The following is a 14,222-nucleotide window of genomic DNA, read 5'->3' as shown; positions in this document are numbered from 1 at the left end:
AAGGCTACTGTGAAAAGAGATAAGATTGTGGCTTCTGAGCTATCTGGGTTAAGATCAGAAGCCCACCATTTATTAAATGTATGACCATGGTTCAAGTGCACTTTTGACCTCCCTGTACACCAGGTTCCTCCTCCAGGAGTGTTTGAGAAACAGACCCAGCATAGATCTTGATGCCTAGAAAGTCCCCACTGCCAGCCCCAACCTCCCCCCACCGTTTACCTCTGCTCACTTTCTTCACAACAGAATGTGTTTCACATCTCATGCATGCAGAGAGATGTTTCCAGGACTGAAGAAACAGGTTGGAGAAATGAAACCAAAAGTCCAACTAACCAGTTTTCTTTATCTGTATTTTAATTCCATAGTCTGGGCCATCATTGTCTCCTTCATAGGCCACCTCAGTAGCGTCCTCTTTTCTCTTCTGCTTCTTTTTCTCAACTTTTCTCTTGATTCTTTACCATTCATGACAGCCAGAATGATCCTTTCAAAGCATAAGTCACAGAAGACCACCACCTTACTTAATACCCTGTCATTTCCCTTACTACCTACCCTTAGTGAAATGACATCCTCTCCCCAGGCTCTCTGTTGCAATACTTTCTAAAGTGGGATGTGTGCATCCTATGGGGTAGATGTAATGAGAGTGTTTATAACATATTTCATCTGAAAAATAAGAAAGAACTGAAGGTGTACTATAAACCCGAAGTCAGCGATTGATACAGTCAGCTTCACTCAATGCGTTTGTCAGGTCACCCTGTGTCACATCCCGATTTCCTGTGGAAAAAATGAGACTTCCTCACCGGGGAGGGACAGACATGTGCCCTCTTTCAGTCAGTCACTTTCTGCAACAGTTGGTCACCACTTATGTGGGGACAGTCCTCTACGTTGTTATTGTTTGGTTGCTCAGTCATATCTGACTGGCGACCCCATGTACTGTAGCCTAACAGGCTCCTCTATCCTTGGGATTTCCGGGACATGAATACTGGAGTTGGTTTCCATTTTCTCCTCCAGGGGATAATATGGTCAATTTGTTTTTTGGGCTTTTTTTGCTGGTATAGAGAGAATGAAATTAGGTGAGAGGGAAAACAAGCAAGCTTCCTTGCTGCTGCTGCTGCTAAGTCACTTCAGTCGTGTCCAACTCTGTGCGACCCCATAGATGGCAGGCCACCAGGCTCCACTGTCCCTGGGGAATCCCAGGCAAGAACACTGGAGTGGGTTGCCATTTCCTTCTCCAATGCATGAAAGTGAAAAGTGAAAGTGAAGTCACTCAGTCGTGTCTGACTCTTCGTGACCCCATGGACTGCAGCCCACCAGGCTCCTCCATCCCTGTCCATGGGATTTTCCAGGCGAGTACTGGAGTGGGTTGCCATTGCCTTTTCTGGCAAGCTTCCTTACAAGGAGTTAATGAGCTCCTAGGCAGTTACCCGGCTAAAAGATCACCTGAGGCGTTTTGCACCAAGTTTCCAGGCTGGGGTTTGACCCTGTATTTTAGGGAGGTAAGTGAATCACAAATGAGTAATCAAGTCAAGATCTGTGAATGAGATTGTGAACTGAGACAAACTAGTAAAGGATTAGAGGGAAAGGTGTCAGATAATACTATACAAAATTTGTAATACTATAAAATTTGCTATATAATTTAAAAAATCTCATCCTTTAAATATGCTATTTCACTTTACTGCTTCAAGCAGACTGTTTTCATAAGGAATTTGTTTTACAAAAAAAAAAAAGCAACAACAAAAAGGAAAATTTGCTGGTACTTCTATCTCCAGGGAATGAGGCCTTCTGTGTAGCGTGTGGGACCAAGTAGGCCCAACCACCTACCATCAGCTTCCCTTCACTGTCTGAGTAGACAACCTGAACTTCCTCCAGAAAAGGGAACTAGTATCACAATCTATTCATGTGAGAGGAGAAATGTCAAGGGAAATCATTAACAGGAAAAAACATGTTACTTAAAAAGAGAGATGCCAGCAATCACTTCTACCATATTAAAACCGTCAGAACATATCTCAAAGCAGATGTCTCTGGTATGGGGCTTTTGATTAGGGCAAGACTAGCTAGGGGTTTTTATGGAATGGAAGTTAAAGTGAAAGTCAGCTAAATTTCCCCCAAATAATAAGGAAACAGAAATTAACCTCTGACAGGCAGGGAGGGTGTTGGGAATCCTAGAACAGCAAAAAGAGAGGCCAAAGGAGATGGGAGTCAAAGCCTGCTGTAAAAATAACAGCAGGGGGAATTCCTTGGCAGTCCAGTGGTTAAGATTTTGCTTTCCAATGCAGGGGGTGCTTGGTTAGGGAGCCACTATCCCACATACCTTGCAGCCAAAAAAAAAACAAACAAACATAAAGCAGAAGCAATATTGTAACAAATTCAATAAAGACTTTTAGGAAATCAGATCAGATCAGATCAGTCGCTCGGTCGTGTCCGACTCTATGCGACCCCATGAATCGCAGCACACCAGGCCTCCCTGTCCATCACCAACTCCCGGAGTTCACTGAGACTCACATCCATGGAGTCAGTGATGCCATCCAGCCATCTCATCCTCTGTCGTCCCCTTCTCCTCCTGCCCCCAATCCCTCCCAGCATCAGAGTCTTTTCCAATGAGTCAACTCTTCTCATGAGGTGGCCAAAGTATTGGAGTTTCAGCTTTAGCATCATTCCTTCCAAAGAAATCCCAGGGCTGATCTCCTTCAGAATGGACTGGTTGGATCTCCTTGCAGTCCAAGGGACTCTCAAGAGTCTTCTCCAACACCACAGTTCAAAAGCCTCAGTTCTTCGGCACTCAGCCTTGTTCACAGTCCAACTCTCACATCCATACATGACCACAGGAAAAACCATAGCCTTGACTAGACGAACCTTTGTTGGCAAAGTAATGTCTCTGCTTTTGAATATGCTATCTAGGTTGGTCATAACTTTCCTTCCAAGGAGTAAGCGTCTTTTAATTTCATGGCTGCAGTCACCACGGTCCACTTCAAAAAAGAAAATCTTAAAAAAAAAAAAAAAAAAAGACAGCAGGTTGCAATAATAAAGGTATGGAGTATCAGTGAGAAATCTCCTATAGTGGGATAGTCAGCTTTAAACCACTGGTGTGTAACATTTAGTTTTAAATGCCAGCCTGCCTGGGACTCTAAAAATATTAAGAAAGATTTTAAACTTTTCATAATTGAGGGAACCAGGGCTTAGGTCACTTTATTTGGATATTGAAGGTAACTCCAGAAAAACAGATCTTTGGGGCCACTTGGGTTATATGGCAGCCTTGGAGATGTGCTGCTTGGGTTACCCTTCAACAGAGAACTTGTAGGACTTCCCTGGTGGCCCAAGGGTTAAGACTCCATGCTTCCAATGCAGGGGGCACAGGTTTGATCCCTGATTGGAGAACTACAATCCCACATGCTAAGCAGTACAGCCAAGGAAAAGAACCAACAACAACAAAGAACTTGCTATTTAGCCCCAGTAAGGGTGGTTAACTGACCACCTCCAGCTGCAGAACCGTGGACTTACCCCAGATTTTGAGCTGAGGCCATGCTCTCACTGGGTACCCTCCAGCCGATGACTGAGTATAGAAGAAATACTAGAACCCTATCATTTCCACCAGATGGGCAGCTTTCATCAGGAGCTCCCCACTGGATTGACTAAAACTTTGGCAGGTCTGCATCCCAGTCTGAGACAGTCTCTGCCCAATTCTGCTTCCTCCCACTTTTATTCTTACAAAGGTCACCAACAATACACCTCTTGCATATCTGATTCTGTCTCAGTGCCTGCCAGAGAACCCAAATGATGCAAGTTACATACACTTTTTAAAATTTGAATCAATAAGTATTAGCTGCTATTATCTTTATGAGTATCTCCTATATCCCCCAACACAGACTTTTGACACTGAGAGAAAACTTTCAGATGGAAGAACAACCAAGAGCCTCAAAATCAAGAGACTAGAAGAAATTTCTGGTCCTGCCACTCATGGACCGTGGAGCTAAGTCTCATGGCTGCTTCTTTAACTGCCAAAGCACAAGAGATTATAATCTCTAAGATTTCTCTAAGGGCTCCCCAAACACCAGGACTTCCCTGGTGGCTCAGACAGTAAAGAATCTGCTTACAATGCAGGAGAGCCAGGTTCGAGTTCTGGGTCAGGAAGATCCCCTGAAGAAGGAAATGGCAACCCACTCCAGTAGTCTTGCCTGGAGAATTCCATGGACAAAGGAACCTGGAAAGCTACAGTCCATACGGTCCATGGGGTCCCAAAGAGTCAGACATGACTGAGTGACTAACACACACCAAACACTATCCCTTTTTAGCTTTCTGCCTGGTACACCACAGTTTTTGCTTAATGGACACCTTAAACTGGTCACCTTTTACATTGATGCCCCCTGTACTGCTTTAAAAAATTTAGTTGTATTTTAAGATAAACTGCGGAAATAGTTTAGGACTGCTGAAATATGAGAAGCCCATTTCTCTAATCTTAGATAATTTTGATAACATGAGCTGGAAATTGGAAGACTTCAAAAAGTTTCATTCTTTCTTCTCCAGCAAGTCTGATGCCAAGTAATGTCCAGGTAGTTCTCACATTACTCCATCTTTCAACTTTAAAGTGGAATTTTCCAATTGTATGGTTATCCCTGTGGGTCCCCCAGGTTGGGGACAGACAAAAGAGGGACTGAGTCTATGAGGATATAATCAGGAGAACATTCCAGGGGAGTAGTGAAAAGTGTTCTCATCAATTTCATTTATTTCCACCCAAAAAAATAGAATCCTTGATGTTGTGGATGCTCAAGGACATCTCTCCACAACGGTTATATCATTTGGGTCATAGAGGAACATTTTTCTCCCTAAAAATTTATGGAAAGTTTTTAAAAAGCAAGCAAGCGTAATTTATAAGCAAAGAAAGAAATAGGGAATTTATATATATCACATGTTTTCTCTCCTTACTATAACTCATCTTCTGAAAAAGGACCCCAAAATCTTATACCTTGCTTAAGCACTTTAAAAATACTATCCACAGCCTACCCTATTTCCCATAAAATGAAAAAATTATGTAGTGGTAATAGGAGATTTGGAGACCCAAAAGGAAAAATTTCCTAATGGAGTCCAATAACTGTGAAAATCTGGATCATCCAAATTCAGTCAGATAAACAGTCTTACACAGACTAAATTAATCCAGCAGTAACAGTAGATTTTTACAGAATTAGGCAGTGAATAACATCAGGTTTAGCTGGCACACTCAAGAAATCTGGCAAAAGCATAAAAACAAATCTTTGTTTCAGTTACCCATAATGAGATTAGTTTATTTGTTATTTATTTGCTATTTTTAGTATTACATTTTTATACATTTATTTTTGACCGTGTGGCATGTAAGATCTTAGCTCACTGACCAATAATGGAACTTGGGTCCCCTTCAGTGGAAGTGCAGAATCTTAACCACTGGACCACATTAAAAGATGATACAATATGCAGTGGTCTATCTGCAAAGGAACTGGTTACTCTCTTCTCTATATGCAAAATCATTCACTCCAAGAAAGCTGAAATGTTACCTTGCTTTGAGGTTTTAGGTTTAACCACATAGAACATAAAAACCATTAGCTGGTTTCTGAGAAATACTTTGACTTTCTGAACTTGGCTACTGTGGTTTAAGACAAAAAAATTCAAGAAAGATGGTGGAACTAGTCCATGTTGAGCCTGGGATTGATAGATACGCCTGAAGGCCAACCCAACAAAGAGGAGAGGATAGATGGGATTGTGGATAAAACTCACAATAAAGCTGGAAAGAATTTGAGCAAACTCTGGGAGACAGTGGGAAACAGAAGCGCCTGGCATGCTGCAGTCCATGGGGTCACAAAAAGTCAAACACGACCTAGCGACTGAACAACAGCAACAACAAATCTGGAAAGAGAGGAGGGAAAAGGAAAATCAATAAAAAATTAAAAGAACTGATGAAAATATGAAAAATAAAATTTCTTCCAATACCAGTTTCCTATTGTGTATAAAGTGAAAGTGAAATTGCCCAGTTGTGTCCGACTCTTTGCGACCCCATGGACTGTAAGCTACCAGGTTCCTCCATCCATAGGATTCTCCAGGCAAGAGTACTGGAGTGGGTTGCCAGTTATGTATTTAGTCAAATAGTATACTTTTATTGTTAAAAAGAAATGCAAGAGCTCCCTCCAGTGGCCAATCTAACAATTAAAAATATTTTAATTAGAAAAGGACTGACAGGCACCTACCTGGCTTTTCTGAACATAGTCACCATCACTGGTTTTTAATGAGAGAAACAATAAGTAGAATTTGCATGTTAGTCACTCACTGATTTTGAGGAAAACTTTGCTCAGTTCTTACGTTAATAAATCACACAAACAAAGAACTGGAAGACTGCTGCTAAGTCACTTCAATCGTGTCCGACTCTAGGTGACCCCATAGACGGCAGCCCACCAGGCTTCTCCGTCCCTGGGATTCTCCAGGCAAGAACATTGGAGTGGGTTGCCATTTCCTTCTCCAACGCATGAAAGTGAAAAGTGAAAGTGACGTCGCTCAGTCATGTCCGACTCTGGCAACCCCATGGACTGTAGCCTACCAGGCTCCTCCGTCCATGGGATTTTCCAGGCAAGAGTACTGGAGTGGGGTACCATTGCACTGGAAGACTAGAAATGATTTATTCATTCCTTCAACAAATATTAGCTGATTACCTACTATGGCCCATGCATGGCTCCGAGTGTGGAGGACAGAGCAGTGAACAAGACAGGGTCCTTATTAAACTCATCTATGCAGAAAGCCAAAAAAAAAAACAAACAATTAAGCTAGCGAATACATATTATGCCAGAGGCTTTTAAGGGTAAAAGAGGAAAATAAAGCAGGAGAAAGGAGTGTGGGGAGGGGAGGCAGGATGGGAGGTCAGGGAAAGCCTCCCTAAAAAGATGTCACTTGAGCAGAGAACTGAGGAAAATAAGGGAGCCAGACGTGTGGTGCTTACGAGAGGGCAAACAAGAAACGTGAAGCCCTGAGGCTGGACACCATGAAGGCAGACAAGGCCAGGGCAGAGTAGACAAAGAGGAGCATGATGGGGAGGGGAGCCCAGAAAGGTAAGGTGGGGTCAGGTTATACACCATCTTCTGTGTTCTTGAAGGACTTGCTTTAACTTTAAATCTGAGAGAGAAGGGGAGCTAGAAGAGTAACTGAATCTATTTAAGGATCCCTCTGGTCACCAACACAAGATACATGATACCAATACCAATACATGATAGTGAGGCAAGGGAAGAAGCAGAGAGACCGTGTAAAGGACAATTAATTACCAAATATGTTTCCAGAAGGAGGGCGAGACCAACTGTACACCCAGTGCTGCGGGTAAGACAATGGACGAAAACTGACCTTTGGACTTGGCAACATGAAAGTGATCAGTGACCTTAATAAAAACAGTTTTGGTGGAATGGTGGAAACAAAAGACTAACTGGTATTTAAGTTAAATACAAACCTGTCATGGTCTAGCATTCCATTCTCAGGCACTCACCAAGAGAAAAGAAAACACATATCTATATAAACAGCTGAACACAAATATTGATAACGCCAAACTGGACACAACCCAAATATTCAATAAACAAATTACAGATAAACAAATTACAGTATATCCATACCATGGAAGGCTACCTAAAAATAAAAGGGGTGAACTATTCATATACACAACATGGACACATTTTTAAATACTTAAAAGTGAAAGGAAGTCTGACACAAAAGAACAGATACTGTATGATTCCGTTTGTATAAAATTTCTGCAAGTGCAAACTTATTTATGGTGACAGAAAGCGGATGAGTGCTTGTCTGGGATGGTGCAGCAAAAGAAAACTTGGATAATGAATATCCTCATTATCCTGATTGTAATGATGGGTTCATGGGTGTAAACATATATCAAAACTTACCACATTGTATACTTTGTAGCCTGTTTCTTATACAATGAGGCTGTAACTAAAGGAAGGTCATGTTTATTTTGATGACTGAAGAAAGGCTTCATGAGGATGGACGACGTATTTGAGAGAAGTCTTGAAGGATGCATAGGGTTTTGATTTGAAAGGATACAGGACTTCCCAGGTGGCAGTAGTGGTAAAGAATCCGCCTGCCAATGCAAGGGGCACAGGTTCAATCCCTGGTCTGGGAAGATTCCACATGCCGTGGAGGAACTAAGCGTGCGTGCCACATCTATTGAGTCTGTGCTCTCGAGCCCAGTAGCTGCAACAACTGAAGTCCGCACGTCCTAGAGTCTGTGATCCTCAACAAGAGAAGCCACCTCATTGAGAAGCCCATGCACTGCAACAATGAGCAGCCCCTGCTCTCGGCAACTAGAGAAAACCTGAGCAAAGCAATCAAGACAAACTGTGTGACAGATTTTTTAAAAAAGCATTATACTGTTTGGAACTTTCCTAAGTAGGACTAATTCAGCTGGGAGGTGACCATTTTGCCCTCTCCCACCTCCCTCCTTCCTATTAATGTCCTTGTAATAGAGATTTAATGGCTCAAGAATGGTGCTCAAACTGCTGTCTGGACTATCGCCAAAAAGGCACCCCAAAAAGAGATATAAGTCAAAAGTGTGTTTCTTTTGGAAAAAAATTTAAAATAGCCCTCTAGTCTAGTCCCTCTAGTCCCAAATCAGGAAACGAGTACATCAAGGCTATATATTGTCACCCTGCTTATTTAACTTAGATGCAGAGTACATCATGAGAAATGCTGGGCTGGAAGAAGCACAAGCTGGAATCAAGAATGCCAGGAGAAATATCAATAACCTCAGATATGCAGATAATACCACCCTTATGGCAGAAAGTAAAGAGGAATTGAAGAGCCTCTTGATGAAAGTGAAAGAAGAGTGAAAAGTTGGCTTAAAACTCAACATTCAGAAAACGAAGATCATGGCATCTGGTCCCATCACTTCATGGCAAATAGATGGGGAAACAGTGGAAACAGTGAGAGACTTTGTTTTAGGGGGCTCCAAAATCACTGAAGATGGTGATTGCAGCCATGAAATTAAAAGACGCTTGCTCCTTGGAAGGAAAGTTATGACCAACCTAGACAGCATATTACAAAGCAGAGACATTACTTGGCCAACAAAGGTCCATCTAGTCAAAGCTATGGTTTTTCCAGTAGTCATGTATGGGTGTGAGAGTTGGACCATAAAGAAAGCTGAGCACCAAAGAACTGATGCTTTTGAACTGTGGTGTTGGAGAAGACTCTTGAGAGTCCCTTGGACTGCAAGGAGATCCAACCAGTCCATCCTAAAGGAAATCAGTCCTGAATATTCACTGGAAGGACTGATGTCGAAGCTGAAATTCCAATACTTTGGCCACCTAATGTGAAGAACTGACTTATTTGAAGAGACCCTGATGCTGGTAAAGATTGAAGGCAAGAGGAGAAGGGGACGACAGAGGATGAGATGGTTGGGTGGCATCACCGACTCAGTGGACATGGGTTTGAATAAACTCTGGGAGTTGGTGATGGACAGGGAAGCCTGGTGTGTTGCAGTCCATGCAGTCACAAAGAGTTGGACACGACTGAGCAACTGAACTGAACTGAGTCTAGTCTCCTTCAAATAAGACATTTTTAAAGCCGGTTGAATCCACATATTATGATCCATTTTATAATAGTCTCTTTTTACAAAGATATAAAGATTTTCTCTTCTAGAATAATTCACTTTAGGTTAAAAATCATTTGGGGATCATAAAAAATGGAACATTCCTTTGCCAATTCAAGATTAAGTTCAGAAGTGAATATGGAGTTTTTTCAGTGTTGATCTGGCTAATATATACTAAACATATGTACACTGTATTACACTTAAATTACTTGTGTTTAAGCTATTATCTGGGGCTTTCCTGGTGGCTCAGCAGTAAAGAATCTGCCTGCAATGCAGGAGACACAGGAGACCTGGGTTTGATCCCTGGACCAGGAAGATCCCCTGGAGAAGGGCATAGCAACCCACTTCAAGATTCTTGCCTAAAGGATCCCATGGACAGTGGAGTCTGGCAGGCTACAGTCCATAGGGTTGAAAAGAGTCAGATACAACTGAAGCAACTTTGCAAGCAGCCAGTATTTAACATTTAAAAAATACATATTTAGTTAGCCATTCAAAATACATATTCAGACTTACCTGGTAGTCCAGTGGTTAAGAGTCCAATTTGCAAGGCAAAGGATGTGGGTTCAGATCCCTGGTTGGGTAATGAGATTCCACATGCCTCAAGGTGTAGACAAAAAAAGAAGAAGAAAATACATATTCAATTAAACACTCTCAGTCTTAGTCTTCTCATCTAACAACAATAACAACAAAAAGTCCAGCTTCAGGGTGTTTGGGGTAAAATGAGCAGACTCATGTGCCCTCCTGATGGGCATGTAAAGCCTTTCATCATCAGGACTGCATAACCTCACCTGACTCATTTTCCTCAGCTCCTTCCCTGCTGCACACCTCCTCCCAACCATGAGTCACATCCAGACTTCTGGTCATCCTTTAATTCCACCAGAGTTTTCCAAGCCGTCACACCTTTATACTGGTCATTTTCTTTATGTAGAAAATCATTCTTTCCCTTCTCTGAAAAAAAAAAAAAAAACAACTCCTCATCATCAAAAATTTCAATCAAATAGTGTGAAACTAATTTCACAGCTGTCAGCCAGTTCAGTTGCTCAGTCATGTCCAACTCTTTGCGACCCCATGAATCACAACACGCCAGGCCTCCCTGTCCATCACTAACTCCCGGAGTTCACCCAAACTCAAGTCCATTGAGTCAGTGATGCCATCCAGCCATCTTATCCTCTGTCGTCCCCTTCTCCTCCCACCCCCAATCCCTCCCAGCATCAGAGTCTTTTCCAATGAGTTAACTCTTCTCATGAGGTGGCCAAAGTACTGGAGCTTCAGCTTTAGCATCATTCCTTCCGAAGAAATCCCAGGGCTGATCTCCTTCAGAATGCACTGGTTGAATCTCCTTGCAGTCCAAGGGACTCTCAAGAGTCTTCTCCAACACCACAGTTCAAAAGCATCACTTCTTCGGTGCTCAGCTTTCTTCACATCCAACTCTCACATCCATACATGACCACAGGAAAAACGATAGCCTTGACTAGACGGACCTTTGTTGGCAAAGTAATGTCTCTGCTTTTCAATATGCTATCTAGGTTGGTCATAATTTTCCTTCCAAGGAGTAAGTGTCTTTTAATTTCATGGCTGCAGTCACCATCTGCAGTGATTTTGGAGCCCAAAAAAATAAAGTCTGACACTGTTTCCACTGTTTCCCATCTATTTCCCATGAAGTGATGGGACCAGATGCCATGATCTTCGTTTTCTGAATGTTGAGCTTTAAACCAACTTTTTCACTCTCCACTTTCACTTTCATCAAGAGCTTTTTAGTTCCTCTTCACTTTCTGCCATAAGGGTGGTGTCATCTGCATATCTGAGGTTAGTGATATTTTTCCCGGCAATCTTGATTCCAGCTTGTGCTTTTTCCAGCCCAGCGTTTCTCATGATGTACTCTGCATGTAAGTTAATTAAGCAGGGTGACAATAGACAGCCTTGACATACTCCATTTCCTATTTGGAACCAGTCTGTTGTTCCATGTCCAGTTCTAACTGTTGCTTCCTGAACTGCATATAGGTTTCTCAAGAGGCAGGTCAGGTGGTCTGGTATTCCCATCTCTTTCAGAATTTTCCACAGTTTATTGTGATCCACACAGTCAAAGGCTTTGGCATAGTCAAGAAAGCAGAAATAGATGTTTTTCTGGAACTCTCTTCCTTTTTCCATGATCCAGTGAAACATGCTAATTCTTCTGGGCTAGATTGTCTTCTCTATTGCTTCCATTGCTCTGTCATTCATTATAAGAATGTATTTTCCATTTTTCTCTCATTAGTCTCTGAATATCCTGAGGGTGAAATTTATTTATTTTTGTATTCAAAACACTTATTTTTGTATTCAAAACACTTACCCTAGGGAATTCCCTGTGGCCCAGTGGTTAGGACTCTTTCACCACTGGCCTGGGTTTGATCCCTGTTTGGGAAACTAAAATTCTGAAAGCCAAGAGGCATGTCCAAAAACAAAACAAAAACAGACAAACACTCACCCTAGTGCCTGATGTAGAATATGAATAGAAGCTGATGACATGGCCTAAGTGTTTAACTCATAAGTCACATTTTTGTGACTTAAATATTCATAGTACATAAGCTTTTAATTTTGATAGGAATTAAATTATTTCAATATATTTTGTTTTGAGAATGCTTTTTTCCCCTCGCTAATCCAACCAACCAAATACAATGTTTTTAATTTAAATCTGTGAAAGGGCTTTAAAAAAAATTATTGTTTACATTTACTTCTTAATAATTTCACAAGTACCTGGTTCAATGATAGGTAGGATAGTCCTCCAAGTGTAGCTGAAAAACTGCAAGTGGTTTGCACAGAGTTCTTGAACTTGCTTGTGCCTAGATGTGATTACAGAGTTGTCTTGTTTTTTGGCTCATTCAGACATGGCCACAGATGACCTGGACTGAAGCTGGTGTTCTGTGAAACTGCTTATATTAAGCAGGGGAATACTACTGTCCAAATTTTGATGCCAGACTAGCTAATCAGCTGACAAGTATCAGGCTACATTTTTCTTTCTCATCTAGTTATGATCACGACTGCCTGGACTAAAATCCCAGCTTCCTCACCTGCTATGAACTTAGGCAGTCAACTTGTCCAAGCCTGTTTCTTCATCTGCAAAGTACGGGTAATTTTAGCACCTATTTTAGAGGGTTCTTCTCGGGATTCAATACAAGTGAAGTGCTTGGAACAGGGTGCGGGATTAATTTATTCTCCACATATTTATTTCTGTACACTTTGAAATTGTGGAAATGTACTCTCTTTGAATGAACAGAATCTGAATTTAAAACTCTTGGAGAACAGTACTTACAAAGGTTATAACAAGAGTGGTGTTTTAAATACAAATTCATTTTAAATCCATCAACATGACTATATTTTATCCACTCTTTTCCTGAGTCATGTTGAGTGCTTGTTAAGTCCCTTCAGCCCTGTCAGACTCTGCGGCCCTGTGTACTGTGGCCCTCCAGGCCTCTGTCCATGGGATTCTCTAGGCAAGAATACTGGAGGGTTGCCATTTCCTTCTCCAGGGGATCTTCTCAACCCAGGGATCCAACCTGCATCTCCTGTGTCTCCTGCATTGGCAGGCAAATTCTTTACCACTGTGCCACTTGGGTTGAAACAATTAAAAACAACACAAGAACGGGTATTTTAAATTATACAGAAAAACTAATTGATGCCCCTCATTGATCTTTTTCACCCTCTCTAAAATAGGATAGTGCTATCTACTGCCCAGGGGCTTCCCAGGGGGCTCCAGTGGTAAAGAATCTGCCTGCCAATGCACGAGATGCAATTAATGCGGGTTAGATCCCTGGGTAGAGAAAAGCCCTGGGTAGAAAAGAGCCCTGGAGAAGGAAATGGCAACCCATTCCAGTATTCTTGCCTGGAAAATCCCATGGACAGAGGAGCCTGACGGGCTACGGTCCATAGGGTCGCAGAGTCGAACACGACTGAAGCGACTTAGCTCGCATCCACCCATCTACGCCCCATCGACACTTCGCTTCTAACTTTCAGTTCAGTTCAGTTCAGTCGTTCAGTCTTGCCCGACTCTTTGCGACCCCATGGACTTCTGCACGCCAGGCTTCCCTGCTGCTGCTAAGTCGCTTCAGTCGTGTCCGACTCCGTGCAACCCCATAGACGGCAGCCCACCAGGCTCCTCCGTCCCTGGGATTCTCCAGGCAAGAACACTGGAGTGGGTTGCCATTTCCTTCTCCAATGCATGAAAGTGAAAAGTGAAAGTGAAGTCGCTCAGTCGTGTCCGACCCTCAGCGACCCCATGGACTGAAGCCTACCAGGTTCCTCCATCCATGGGATTTTCCAGGCAAGAGTACTGGAGTGGGGTGCCATTGCCTTCTCCGCAGGCTTCCCTATCCATCACCAATTCCCAGAGTTTACTCAAACTCATGTCCATCGAGTGGGTGATGCCATCCAACCATCTCCATCCTCTGTCATCCCCTTCTTCTCCTGCCTTCAATCTTTCCCAGCATCAGGGTCTTTTTCAATGACTCACTTCGCATCAGGTGGCCAAAGTTTTGGAGTTTCAGCTTCAGCATCAGTCCTTCCAATGAATATTCAGGGCTGATTTCCTTTAGGATGGACTGGTTTGATCTCCTTTCAGTCCAAGGGACTCTCAACAGTCTTCTCCAACAGCTTTGTTGAA

At 42.4% G+C, this 14,222-nt stretch overlaps 1 long non-coding RNA gene across 1 annotated transcript; it reads right to left on the bottom strand.

The window, feature by feature from the left end:
- Positions 1-1,451: 1,451 nt before the first annotated feature.
- LOC139183652 (uncharacterized) lies at positions 1,452-10,653 on the bottom strand. The gene is made up of 4 exons (XR_011567232.1): positions 10,375-10,653; positions 10,100-10,184; positions 5,737-5,865; positions 1,452-2,976 (listed from the first exon to the last, which is right to left on the bottom strand). It is a non-coding gene; the product is annotated as an uncharacterized lncRNA (long non-coding RNA).
- Between the last annotated feature and the right edge of the window lie 3,569 nt (positions 10,654-14,222).

Source organism: Bos indicus, chromosome 6 (assembly GCF_029378745.1).
Source record: "Bos indicus isolate NIAB-ARS_2022 breed Sahiwal x Tharparkar chromosome 6, NIAB-ARS_B.indTharparkar_mat_pri_1.0, whole genome shotgun sequence".
Taxonomy (NCBI): Eukaryota; Metazoa; Chordata; class Mammalia; order Artiodactyla; family Bovidae; genus Bos; species Bos indicus.
Note: the sequence above shows the minus strand (reverse complement) of the source record. Positions and strands in the feature narration are given on the sequence as shown.